General features: G+C 38.8%; 1 long non-coding RNA gene across 6 annotated transcripts in view; it reads right to left on the bottom strand.

Annotated features, from left to right (window-relative positions):
- Positions 1 to 13984, bottom strand: part of LOC138988923 (uncharacterized) — a 376732-nt gene that overhangs the window by 174038 nt on the left and 188710 nt on the right. For 5 of the 6 annotated variants that reach the window (XR_011465190.1, XR_011465191.1, XR_011465192.1 and 2 more), the window contains exon 2: positions 623 to 801. The exons of the other annotated variant lie outside the window; for it this stretch is intronic. This is a non-coding gene — a long non-coding RNA (uncharacterized lncRNA). The remainder of the gene's footprint in view (positions 1 to 622; positions 802 to 13984) is intronic. 6 annotated transcript variants of the gene reach the window in all.

The raw sequence follows: 13984 nt of genomic DNA, 5'->3' as shown, positions 1-13984 counted from the left end.
AAGAAACAGTGAAAAAAAAAAATTCCTAAAATTCAAAGAAAAAAAAGAAAAAGAGAGAGAGCACATCACATTCACAAAGTCAGCAACATTGTGCCTTACTTCAAGGAAGATAATTCTATCACTCAGAATTTCTGGTTGTAGAGAAATCTGCTTTAAGTAGTACAATTATTCTTACTGAAGAGAAGAGAAGCCCATATTTTCTCACACCTTTTTTTACAGTAGAAAACTTGGACCTTTAGTGGTCTGGGGATATGCGATGGTTACAGAACAAATTAATAGATAACACAAATTTTAAGTCAAATTTTTATTACCTACATTGGTACTCATTTTTAATATTTATAATCATTGTATCATCATTCATCTTGTATCCAAAAGAAATTAAAGTGTCTCACAGAAGTGCATATAATGCAGTGAGATCAATGAATACAAAAATAAGACAAAAAGAAATCTATAATTTTATCATACTCAGTGTTATCAAATTGATTGCCTAGAGTATAATTTATTTCACATCACTATGCTTCTCAGTGATGCCCCAAAGTTATTATCCTTCCCTAACTGCCCTTCTAAATCTGTATTCCAACTGCACTGTTTTACAATTCCCCAGACACAGTACAGCACCTACCCATTTGGGAATGTCTGATCATCATGCAAGTCATCCCCTCTTATCCAGGAACTTCTAAATCTTCCCCAGGACACTGTTTATGTGTGACTTCACTCTCCTAGCAGTAGTTCATGAAACTGACATAATGTAGGGCATGAAGATTCTCTTCAGTCAAAAAGTTGGGGTACCCATAGTCCACTCTGTGAATGAAGAAGCAAAGGAAGCAAGTTTGTTCAGAGACATGAACAAAGCAGTAGATAAAGAATTCTCTCTGTTCCTGAATTGTTTCCCAACTCTAGTTCCAATTCCTTCCTAAGACCTGGATGCATGTCTGCCTTTGAGTTCCCCACAAACACCCTTGAATCCTTAATTTCTGCCATTTCTTAAGCTTGCTCTAGATAACTACTCAGCATCTGTTTCTGTGGTTTATGCCTTAATCCACATCTTGCCTCAAGTACCTGGTCAAGACCACTTCCTTCAGAAAGCTTCTTCAGATTCCCCCCAGACAGGAGCGATGTCTTTATCCTACAATTCCCAGTGTACTGAATCTATATATTTCTTATGACATATCTTCCTTAGAACACACTTTCATGATTATACATCCTGTTTTTACCATAATTTCTAAGTCTCTTATTGAGAAAGATCCATGCCTTATTCATTATGGTAATTCCCATACACCGAGAAGAATAGAAGTAAGTGACTATCAACCATTCTTTAAAAAAAAAAAAAATTGGATGAACGAATGAACACTTTTTATTCATTCTCTACTATTGAGCAAATCCCTAAACCTCTCTTTTTAAGGCTGATATTATAGAAGCAGAGATTTAACCAGCCAATTTACACAGCTAATATGAGCAATGTAGACAGACAAACAGAATCCTTGTGGGCCAGGAATCTACTCTGGAGGCAGAACAGTGCTGTCTTATTGTCAATATTGATCACGATTAATTAGAAAATTTACAGATCTCTGCTGTTCTTAGTGCTGTGTGGGCATCACCTGAAAGCAAAGGGATGACAAGGCATTCCGAGCATCTGCAGCCTTGATGTAATAAACGTCTTCATTTGCAAAAAATGTGTGCCTATTTCTGAGCAGGATTAGAGTCTTTTAGAATTTTGTCTTTTTCCCATACCAACTTTCTTCAGTGGTTAGGACCAAAGAACTATTAATGTATAATTCCTAGATATATTAAAATCATGTTAATTTATTTTAATTCACACCCTACAAATGAGCATTCAGAGTACGGTTGAAAACCAAGATCAGAGTTTAAGAAATAATCATTCCAGGAACAGAATGCAGTCAATTTAAGGTACATTGTGACTCTGTGAAGTGGGTTATTAACCTGTCAGGGACCTAGGTCTGTTCCAAACACCTCTCTGGTCTTTCATGACCCTGTCAGAGCCCTTTCCAGATGGAAGCATAGCTGTAATCACTGGGCTTTATGCCCTACTTTCAGTTTCTCAAGTGGCAGGTTACTCTCATGGTGTGACTTGCCATTTGATCTGTCTTGTATCTATGTTGATGCCCTATCAGAACTGGAAGAAGCTTGTCAGTAATCATTAAGATGGGTTACAGCAACAAACATGCAAATGTTCATTTTGCCAGTCTCTGTAATTTGAAATAGTCGTTCAGCGATAACCAATTTGCTCATCTCAGTGTACAGGCTTAAGCATGCGGCATTTGCATGGGGTTGCTGGTAAATAAACCTCAAGGGTGGATCACTCCTTTATTATTATCAAGAATAAACACCAAGGATTAAGATTCAATATCTATGGCATTCTCTTATCTGTGCTTATCAACCAAGGGTATGCTTAAGTTATGAACCTATGAGAATTCATCTGTGTTTTGAAAAGGCATATTGTTAAAGCATCATTCAGTATCCCTAACACAAACAATTGATTGTCATATCTGTTGTAATCTGAAAGTCTCTTTTTACCTGGAAGGAAAAGAGTCTTGTAAAACTGGTAAAAGAGAGATTGGAAAGCAAAATCCTTCCTTAACCTGATACATTATTTTTCACTAGCTAGAATAGAAAGTGGAAGGTGCAAAAAAAAAATCACACACAACAAAAAATTTTTAAATCCCCATGATACTACTGTCCTAGAAGAACCAAGGTTAAAATTTTTGTTTCACAGTCTTTCAGTCATTTTAATATGCATAGGTAGACATATGAGTGTGATTAACATATTTAAAGTTAAAATGTTATGATACCATTTATACTATTTTATACTTTTTTCACCAATATAGCATAAACATTGATTGGATCCAAAGGTTGAAAAGTTTCTCTGTAAAGACTCAGAGAGTAAATATTTTAAGTTTTCTGGGCCACACAGTGTTTGGCACTGTTCAGTTCTACTTTTATAGCAAGAAAGCAACCTTTGACAATATATAAATGAATGGTCATGATTGTGCTCCAATAAAACTTCATTTACAAAAACAGGTAGCACACATATTGTGTTCATGGAATGAAAGACTCAACACAGCAAAGATCTCAATTCTCCCTAAATTGATACACATTTAACCTAACTCCTGTCATATTCTCCGCAGTTTTTCGTAAATATGACAAGATCATTCCAAGATATATATGAAAAGGCAAGGGAACTAGAAGAGCTAAAACAATTTTCAGGGATAACTACAGTGGGAGGAATCCCTCTGTCGAATTTTAAGATATACTTTATAGCTACAGAAATCAAGCCTGTGTGGTAGTACCAACCATATACTAACAAAGAACTTGCTGAACTAGATATTACTACAGACCCATTTGAACAGCTAAAACAAAAAATAATCACAGTACCCAATGCTGGCAAGGATGCAAGGCAACTACATCCCTTATGCATTGTTTAAGGGATTGTAAAACGATATAGCCACTCGGCAGATACATAGAAAGCTAAACATACACTTACCATCCAACTCAGCAATCACATTTCTATTTATCCCATAGAAATGAGAACCTGTGTCCACATCAAACACTATTCACAAAAGGTTACAGCAATTTTATATGTAACAGCCAAAAAAAAGGAAACCATAACACCCCCTTCAATAGGTAGACAGTTAAATAAGATCTGATGGATCCTTACCATGGAAGATCACTCAGCACTGAAAAGAAGTAAACTATCGATATATTTCTAATTTAGATACATATCAAGGACATGACACAGAATGAGAAAAAAGAGCCAGTTTCAAAAGGTAATATATGATTCTATTTACATAATATTCCCAAAATAACAAAGCTACAGAAATGGAAAACATATTAATAACTGCCAAGGTCTAGACATGGCAAGGGAGAAGAAGTAGGTACAACGATCAAAGGATAACACAGAGAAATCTTTGTGATGATGGAATAACCTGGACTGTGGCTGTAATTACAGAAATTCACACACACATTTTACTGATGTCAGCTTCCTGGTTTGATACTGTACTACAGCTATGTAAGATGTAACCATGGAATGACAGGAATGATACACAGGATGTTTCTATTCTATGTTTGCAACTTCCTGTGAATTCACAGTTATTTCGAAATAAAAAGTTTCTTAAAAAAGTAGTACTGTGTCATGCTGTGGTCATAGTTTGACTATAGTTTGCCAACCCCTGGTCTAGAAAATTAGATGTTTTGACAATATTTTCATTAGCTGTGTAGGATATCTTTCAGTATATATAGATTATTTAACCATTTATCTGTTGTTTCCAATTTTTCTCTTTATAAAACCAAAACCTAGGATATTTTATCTTTTTATACATCTATAATTATTTCCATAGAATAAGTATCTAAAATTACAGTATCAAAAAAATACAGTATGAAATGTACACATACCTTTAAACTTTGGCATAATATTGCCAAATTACCTTCTAAAAAACACATCAATTTATACTCCTATGAGCCCTGTATGGCTTCCCAGGAGGATGGCTTCCCAGCATCCCAGGAGGCTCAGTGGTAAAGAACCAGCCAGCCAATGCAGGAGGCAGGGGTTGCGGGTTTAATCCCTATGTTGAGAAGATCTCCTGAAGAAGAGAATGGCAACCCACTCCAGTGTTCTTGCCTGGAAAAACCCATGGATGGAGGAGCCTGGTAGGCTATAGTCCATGGGACTGCAAAGAGTTGGACACGACTGAGCGCATATGCACACAGAGCCCTGGATGAGAGTATGTGCCCTTACACTCACCAACAATGTACATTATCTTCAAAAGGAAAAAAAAACTTTCCACACTTGTGAACAAAGAATATCTCACTCTGTTTTTTCTTTAAGTGTATCTTGTCTTTTACTTTTTGATCTTTACTCACACCAGCCCCTCCCTGGGACATGTTCTGCCCCTTAGCTAGCTAAGGAATTCAACCAAGTCACAAGTAAAATACCACTTCCTACAGGAAGACTTCCCCAATCTCAGGTATGGATTACATGCCCCTCTTATTCACCTCCACAGCACCTTGTACCTCCTTTACCATATTGCTTACCCTCTGTGGTCATAGCTTATTTAATTTTGTATCTTCAATCTTCAGACCTTAATTTCTGTAGGGCTGCTACCTGTTTTGTTCCTCAAATCATACGTGTTCATTAAATACTGAATCAATGGATGAAAAAAGAATATGTCAACCATAAAGGAGATGTTCTGCCTTTTGAGCATTCACAATAAGATTCATATTTTTATTATGTTTAGGTATATAGATACAAATTTATAATACTGTTTCCAGAACCACTCAGGAAAAAGGATCTCTTGCCTATGAAACTAGGTCATGATGGAGCCTACTCCTATAGGAGGGAGACAGATTCATCAGATAATCACAGCTTGATGACACTGACTATAAAAATTATGCAAATAGCTTTCACTGTATACTCTATAAGCCACTTTTTAGTAATTTTGTGGTTTTTAGACATAGTTCATATACTAACCCACACTGAGAACATGTATGTACCATGCAAGCTTAAACTTCCTTGGGACAGAAGGCAGTCCTATGATGGCGGATGAATATGACAGGGAGACCACTTTCTCCCCTATAAATTCATCAAAAGATCATTTGAATGCTGAGCAACTTCCACAGAACAACTTCTGAACACTGGTGGAGGATACCAGGCACCCAGAAAGGCAGCCCATTCTCTTCAAAAGGAGGTAGGAAAAAATATAAGACAAAAACAGAGACAAAAGATTTAGGGATGGAGACCCATCCTTGGGAGGGAGTCGTGAAGGAGGAGAAGCCTCCACACAGTAGGAAACCCTCTCACAGGTGGGTCTGTGGGGAGCTTTGGAAACTCAGAGGGCAATATAACAGGGAGGGGGAAAAAAACCCACAGAATACACACCTAACCATAACTGTCAGCAGTGAAATAGCCCAGAAGCTCATGTCCACCACCAGCAAGTGGGGGCTGGGCAAGGAGGTGCAGACTGCATCATTGGTCCTTAGGCTAAGGACTGGGCCTGAATGCCCTGAGGACAATCAGGGAGCTCTGATGCTGGGAGGGATTGGGGGCAGGAGGAGAAGGGGATGACAGAGGATGAGATGGCTGGATGGCATCACCAACTCGATGGACATGAGTTTGGGTGAACTCCAGGAGTTGGTGATGGACAGGGAGGCCTGGCGTGTTGCGATTCATGGAGTCACAAAGAGTCAGACACAACTGAGCGACTGAACTGAACTGAACTGAACTGAAGGAGCTAACATGAGATAGCAACTCAAACTGTGGGATAGCCAGAGAGAGAAAAAAAAGAGGGAGAAAGAGAGAACTTTCTCATGAAAAGCTCTAACCTAAGGCACAGCATGGCCTGCTCACAGAACAAAGGACTGAGCAAACACCAAAGGAGAGCTAGCCAGCTGCAGACCGGCCCCTCCCCGCCGCCAGAGGTAGAGAGGCAGGCAGGTGACAGCCAGAGCCAGAAGGCAAAGGGCAATCTCAGCCCCAGAGATGGCATCCTCCATCAAACTGTGTGCAGGCTCCCAGTTGCTAACCAAGTCTTTTTGGGATCCTGGATGGTTGACATCTGCTAGGAGGGTAGCAGCCAGAGATCAGCTCCCCAGAGGAGATACACAGCACAGCTGAGACGGTGCTCTTGCAGCACACCCGGGAAACCAAGCAGCCGACCGGGGAGGTGAGTAAGACACGTGGCCCAGCTGGGACAGTGCACTCGCCAAGCACCTGGTCACCTGAGCTGCTCCGACCTGGGAAGGGCACAAAACGCACACCCAACCAACCCTGTGCCCTTGCGGAGTACCAGAGAACCTGAACCTGAGCAGCTTAGACCTAGGAAGGGCACGAAACACAGGGCCCACTTTAGACAGCACCCCTGCAGAGCAACCTGGAGCCTGAGCAGTGTAGACTGGGAAAGCACATGCCGCCATGAGCTGGGGCAAACCCAGTATGTTCCATTCACTGTAAGCATGTCCCACACACGCCAGTGATGTTTGTTTGCAGTGTTCCTCCCTCCCCACAACACAACTGAACAAGTGAGCCTAAATAAGTGACCACTTTCGCCCCCTTGTGTCAGAAATTAGACAATGAAGAGACTTGCAAACAGAGGAAGCCAAAATAAACAAAGAGGAAACTGCTCTGGAAATGACAGGTGCAACAGATTAAAATCCTGTACTTAACATTGACTAAGGATTGGAAGGGGCCTACAGACCTTGAGAAGCAGTATAAGCTGCAACAAGGAACTACCTGAAGCTGAACTGACCCCACACTGCCCTCAACAGCTCCAGAGAAATTCCTAGATATATTTTTACTATTATCATTTATTTTAATTTTTTAATTTTTAAGTTCTTTTTACTCTTTTAATTTTCATTTTTATAACCTATTGCTGCTGCTGCTGCTGCTAAGTCGCTTCAGTCGTGTCCAACTCTGTGCGACTCCACAGACAGCAGCCCACCAGGCTCCTCTGTCCCTGGGATTCTCCAGGCAAGAACACTGGAGTGGGTTGCCATTTCCTTCTCCAATACATGAAAGTGAAAAGTGAAAGTGAATCACTCAGTCGTGTCCAACCCTTAGCGACCCCATGGACTGCAGCCTACCAGGCTCCTCTGCCCACGGGAATCTCCAGGCAAGAGTACTGGAGTAGGTTGCCATTGCCTTCTCCAATAACCTACTATTATCTTGCAAAAAAAAAAGAGACCTTATTTTTAAAGCAAATTTCATATATATATTTTTTATAATTTTCATGATTGATTTTGTATTGTACTTTTGAGAGTCTAACCTCTACTCTAGATTTTTAATCTTTGCTTTTTGGTATTTGTCTTCAATTTTGTACCTTTAAGAATCTAATCTTCAGTACCCATTTTTACTTAGGGGTGTGATTACTGGCTTGATTGCTCTCTCCCCTTTTGACCCTCCCTTTTCTCCACTAGGTCACCTCTATCTCCTCCTTCCCTCTTCTCTTCCCTACTTAACTCTGTGAATCGCTCTGGGTGTTTCGGGTTGTGGAGAACACTTAGGGAACTGATTACTGGCTATATTGGCCTCTCCCCTGTTGACACCCCCTCTTCTCCTCCTGGTCACCTCTATCTCCCTCATCCCGCTTCTCTTCTCTGTGTAACTCCGTGAACCTCTCTGGGTGTTCCAGGCTGTGGCGAGCACATAAGGAATTGATTACTGGCTAGACTGCTCTCTCCCCTTTTGATTCCCCCTCTTCTCCTGGTCACCTCTGTCTCCCTCCTCCCTCTTCTCTTCTCCATGTAGCTTTGTGAACCTCTCTGGGTGTCCCTCACTGTGGAGAATCTTTTCACCATTAAACTATATGTTTTGTCATCTGTGGTGGAGAAGTCTTGAAGCTACTGTAAGAATAAGACTGAAAGACAGAGGCAGGAGGCTTAAATCCAAAACTTGAGAACAGCAGAAAACTCCTGACTCCAGGGAATATTAATCAACAGGAGCTCATCCAAGAGCCTCCATACCTACACTGAAACCAAGCTCCACCCAAGAGTGAACAAGTTCCAGAGCAAGACATAGCATGCTAATTCTCCAGCCACGCAGGAACACATCCCTGAGCATTAAAATACAGGCTGCCCAGAGTCACACCAAAACCATAGACACCCCAAAACTCAAACTGGGCACTTCATTGCACTCCAGAGAGAAGAGATCCAGCACCACCCATCAAAACACAGACACAAGCTTCCCTAACCAGGAAACCTTGACAAGCCACTAGTCCAACCCCACCCATAAGGAGCAATCTCCACAATAAAGAGGAACCACAAACTTCCAGCCGACAAAAAGGTCACCCCAAACACAGCAATCTAAACAAAATGATAAGGCAGAGAAATATTCAGCAGGTAAAGGAGCATGATAAATGCCCACATACCCAAACAAAAGAGGAGGATCTAGGGAGTTTACCTGAAAAAAATTCAAAATAGTGAAAGTAAAGATGATCCAATATCATGAAAACAAAATGGAGTTACAGATAAATAGACTAGAGACAAGGATTGAGAAGATGCAAGAAATGTTTAACAAGGACCTAGAAGAAAAAAGAGAGTCAATCAATAATGAATAATACAATAACTGAGATCAAAAGCACTCTAGAGGGAACCAACAGTGGAATAACTAAGGCAGAAGACAGGATAAGTGAGGTGAAAGATAGAATGGTGGAAACAAATGAAGCAGAGAGGAAAGAAGAAAAAAGCATTAAAAGAAATGAGGACAACCTCAGAGACCTCTGGGACAATGTTAAACACCCCACCATTCGAATAATAGGAGTCCCAGAAGAAGAAGACAAAAAGAAAGGGCATGAGAAAATACTTGAGGAGATAATAGTTGAAAGCTTCCCTAAAATGGGGAAGGAAATAGCCACCCAAGTCTAAGAAACCCAGAGTCCCAAACAGGATAAACCTAAGGCAAAACACCCCAAGACACATATTAATCAAATTTAAAAAGATCAAACACAAAAAGCCAAAATTAAAAGGAGCAAGGGAAAAGCAACAAATAACACACAAGGAAATTCCCATAAGGATAACAGCAGATCTTTCAATAGAAACTCTTCAAGCCAGAAGGGAATGGCAGGACATACTGAAAGTGATGAAAGAGAAAAACCTACAACCCAGATTACTATACCCAGCAAGGATCTCATTCAAATATGAAGGAGAAATCAAAAGCTTTACAGACAAGCAAAAGCTGAGAGAATTCAGCACCACCAAACCAGCTCTTCTACAAATGCTAAAGGATCTTCTCTAGACAGGAAACACAGAAAAGGTTTATAAACTAGAACCCAAAACAACAAAGTAAATGGCAACAGAATCATACTTATCAATAATTACCTTAAATGTAAATGCACTGAATGCCCCAACCAAAAAACAAAGGCTGGCTGAATGGATACAAAAACAAGATCCCTATAAATGCTGTCTACAAGATTCCCACCTTAAAACAAGGGACACATACAGACTGAAAGTGAAGGGCTGGAAAACGATATTTCATGCAAATGGAGACCAAAAGAAAGCAGGAGTAGCAATACTTATATCAGATAAAATAGACTTTGAAATAAAGGCCATGAAAAGAGACAAAGAAGGACACTACATAATAATCAAAGGATCAATCCAAAAAGAAGATATAACAATCATATATGCACCCAACATAGGAGCACCTCAATATGTAAGGCAAATGCTAAGAAGTATGAAAGGGGAAATTAACAGCAACACAATAATAGTGGGACTTTTATACCCCACTCACACCTATGAATAGATCAACCAAACAGAAAATTAGCAAGGAAACACAAACTTTAAATGATACAATGGACCAGTTAGACCTAATTGATATCTATAGGAAATCTCACCCCAAAACAATGAATTTCACCTTTTTCTCAAGTTCACACAGAGCATTCTCCAGGATAGATCACATCCTGGGCCACAGATCTAGCCTTAGTAAGTTAAAAAAAAATTTTAAATCATTTCAAGCATCTTTTCTGATCACAATGTGGTAAGATTAGATGTCAACTACAGGGAAAAACCTATTAAAAATACAAACATATGGAAGCTAAACAACATGCTTCTGAATAACCAACAAATCACAGAAGAAATCAAAAAAGAAATCAAAATATTCATAGAAATGAATTAAAATGAAAACACAACAACCCAAAACCTATGGGATTCAATAAAAGCAGTGCTAAGGGGAAGGTTCATAGCAATACAAGCTTACCTCAAGAAACGAGAAAAATCAAATAAATAACCTAACTTTACACCTAAAGCAACTAGGAAAAGAAGAAATGAAGAACCCCAAGGTTAGTAGAAGGAAAGAAATCAAAAATTAGGGCAGAAATAAATGAAAGAAAAACAAAGGAGACTATAGCAAAAATCAACAAAACTAAAAGCTGGTTCTTTGAGAAGATAAATAAAATAGACAAACCATTAGCCAGACTCATCAAGAAAAAAAGGAAAAGGGAGAAGAATCAAACCAACAAAATTGGAAATGAAAATGGAAACATCACAACAGACAGCACAGAAATACAAAGGATCATAAGAGACTATCAGCAACTATATGACAATAAAATTGACAATTTGGAAAAAACAGATGAATTCTTAGAAAAGTATAACCTTCCAAAACTGAACCAGGAATAAATAGAAAATCTTAACAGACCCACCACAAGCACAGAAATCAAAACTGTAATCAGAAATCAATACAGTATACTAACACATATATATGGAATTTAGAAAGATGGTAACAATAACCCTGTGTACGAGACAGCAAAAGAGACACTGATGTATAGATCAGTCTTATGGACTCTGTGGGAGAGGGAGAGGGTGGGAAGATTTGGGAGAATGGCATTGAAACATGTATAATATCATATATGAAATGAGTCTCCAGTCCTGGTTTGATGCACGATACTGGATGCTTTGGGCTGGTGCACTGGGACGACCCAGAGGGAGGATATGGGGAGGGAGGAGGGTTCAGGATGGGGAGCACGGGTATACCTGTGGCGGATTCATTTCGATGTTTGGCAAAACTAATACAATATTGTAAAGTTTAAAAATAAAATAAAATAAAAAAAGAAAAGAAAATGTTGCTAATAAAAAAAAAAAAGAAATCTTCCAGCAAACAAAAGCCCAAGACCAGATGACCTCACAGGTGAATTCTACCAAAAATTTAGACAAGAGCTAACACCTATCCTACTCAAACTCTTCCAGAAAATCTCAGAGGAAGGTAAACTGCCAAACTCATTCTAAGAGGGCACTATCACCCTAATATGAAAACCAAAGATGCTATAAAAAAAAAAGAAAACTAGAGGTTAATATCACCAATGAACATAGATGCAAAAATCCTCAACAAAATTCTAGCAAACAGAATCCAACACTATATTAAAAAGATCATAGATCATGACCAAGTGGGCTTTATCCCAGGGATGCAAAGATTCTTCAATATTCACAAATCAATCAATGTGATACCCCACATGAACAAATTGAAAGATAAAACCATATGATTATCTCAATAGATGCAGAGAAAGCCTTTGACAAAATCCAACATCCATTTATGATAAAAACCCTCCAGAAAGCAGGAATAGAAGGAACATACCTCAACATAATAAAAGCCATATATGATAAACCGACATCAAACATTATCCTCAATGATGAAAAATTGAAAGCATTTCCCATGAAGTCAGAAACAAGACAAGGGTGCCCACTCTCACCACTACTATTCAACATCGTTTTGGAAGTTTTAGCCACAGCAATCAGAGAAGAAAAAGAAATAAAAGGAATCCAGATTGGAAAAGAAGTAAAACTCTCACTGTTGCACATGACATGATCCTCTACATAGAAAACCCTAAAGACACCACCAGAAAATTACTAGAGCTAATCAATGAATATAGTAAAGTTGCAGGATATAAAATTAACACACAGAAATCCCTTGCATTCCTACACACTAATAATGAGAAATTAAGGAAACAATTCCATTCACCATTGCAACGAAAAGAACAAAATATTTAGGAATAAATCTACCTGAAGAAACAAAAGACCTATATATAGAAAACTATAAAACACTGATGAAAGAAATCAAAGATGATACAAATAAATGGAGAAATATACCAAGGTCATGGATTGGAAGAATCAATATAGTGAAAATGATTATACTACCCAAAGCAAACTATAGACTCAATGCAATCCCTATCAAGCTACCAATGGTATTTTTCAAAGAACTAGAACAAATAACTTCACAATTTGGATGGAAATACAAAAAACCTCGAATAGCCAAAGCAATCTTGAGAAAGAAGAATGGGAATGGAGGAATCAACCTGCCTCACTTCAGACTCTACTACAAAGCTACAGTCATCAAGACAGTAAGGCACTGGCACAAAGACAGAAATATAGATCAATGGAACAAAATAGAAAGCCCAGAGATAAATCCATGCACCTATGGACACCTTATCTTTGACAAAGGAGGCAAGAATATACAATGGATTAAAGACAATCTCTTTAACAAGTGGTCCCGGGAAAACTGGTCAACCACTTGTAAAAGAATGAAACTAGAACACTTTCTAACACCATACACAAAAATAAACTCAAAATGGATTAAAGATCTAAAAGTAAGACCAGAAACTATAAAACTCCTAGAGGAGAACACAGGCAAAACACTCTCTGACATACATCACAGCAGGATCCTCTATGACCCACCTCCCAGAATACTGGAAATAAAAGCAAAAATAAACAAATGGGACCTAATTAAAATTAAAAGCTTCTGCACAACAAAGGAAACTATAAGCAAGGTGAAAAGACAGCCTTCAGAATGGGAGAAAATAATAGCAAACAAAGCCACTAACAAAGAATTAATCCCAAAAATATACAAGCAGCTCATGCAGCTCAATACCAGAAAAATAAATGACCCAATCAAAAAATGGGCCAAAGAACTAAACAGACGCTTCTCTGAGGAAGACATACAGAGGGCTAACAAACACATGAAAAGATGCTCAACATCACTCATTATCAGAGAAATGCAAATCAAAACCATAATAACATACCATCTAGTGCTGGGCAGAATGGCTGCTATCATAAAGTCTACAAACAATAAATACTGAAGAAGGTGCAGAGAAAAGGGAACCCTCTTACACTGGTGGTGAGAATGCACAATAGTACAGCCACTATGGAGAACAGTGTGGAGATTCCTTTAAAAACTGGAAATAGAACTCCCATACGACCCAGCAATCCCACTGCTCAGTATACACACTGAGGAAACCACAATTGAAAGAGATACATGTACCCCAATGTTCATCGCAGCACTGTTTATAATAGCCAGGACATGGAAGCAACCTAGATGTGCATCAGCAGATGAATGGATAAGAAAGCTGTGGTACATATACACAATGGAATATTACTCAGCTATTAAAAAGAATGCATTTGAATCAGTTCTGATGATATGGATGAAACTGGAGCCTATTATACAGAATGAAGTAAGTCAGAAAGAAAACACCAATACAGTATATTAATGCATATA

This window comes from Bos mutus, chromosome 8 (genome assembly GCF_027580195.1).
Source record: "Bos mutus isolate GX-2022 chromosome 8, NWIPB_WYAK_1.1, whole genome shotgun sequence".
NCBI lineage: Eukaryota > Metazoa > Chordata > Mammalia > Artiodactyla > Bovidae > Bos > Bos mutus.
Note: the sequence above shows the minus strand (reverse complement) of the source record. Positions and strands in the feature narration are given on the sequence as shown.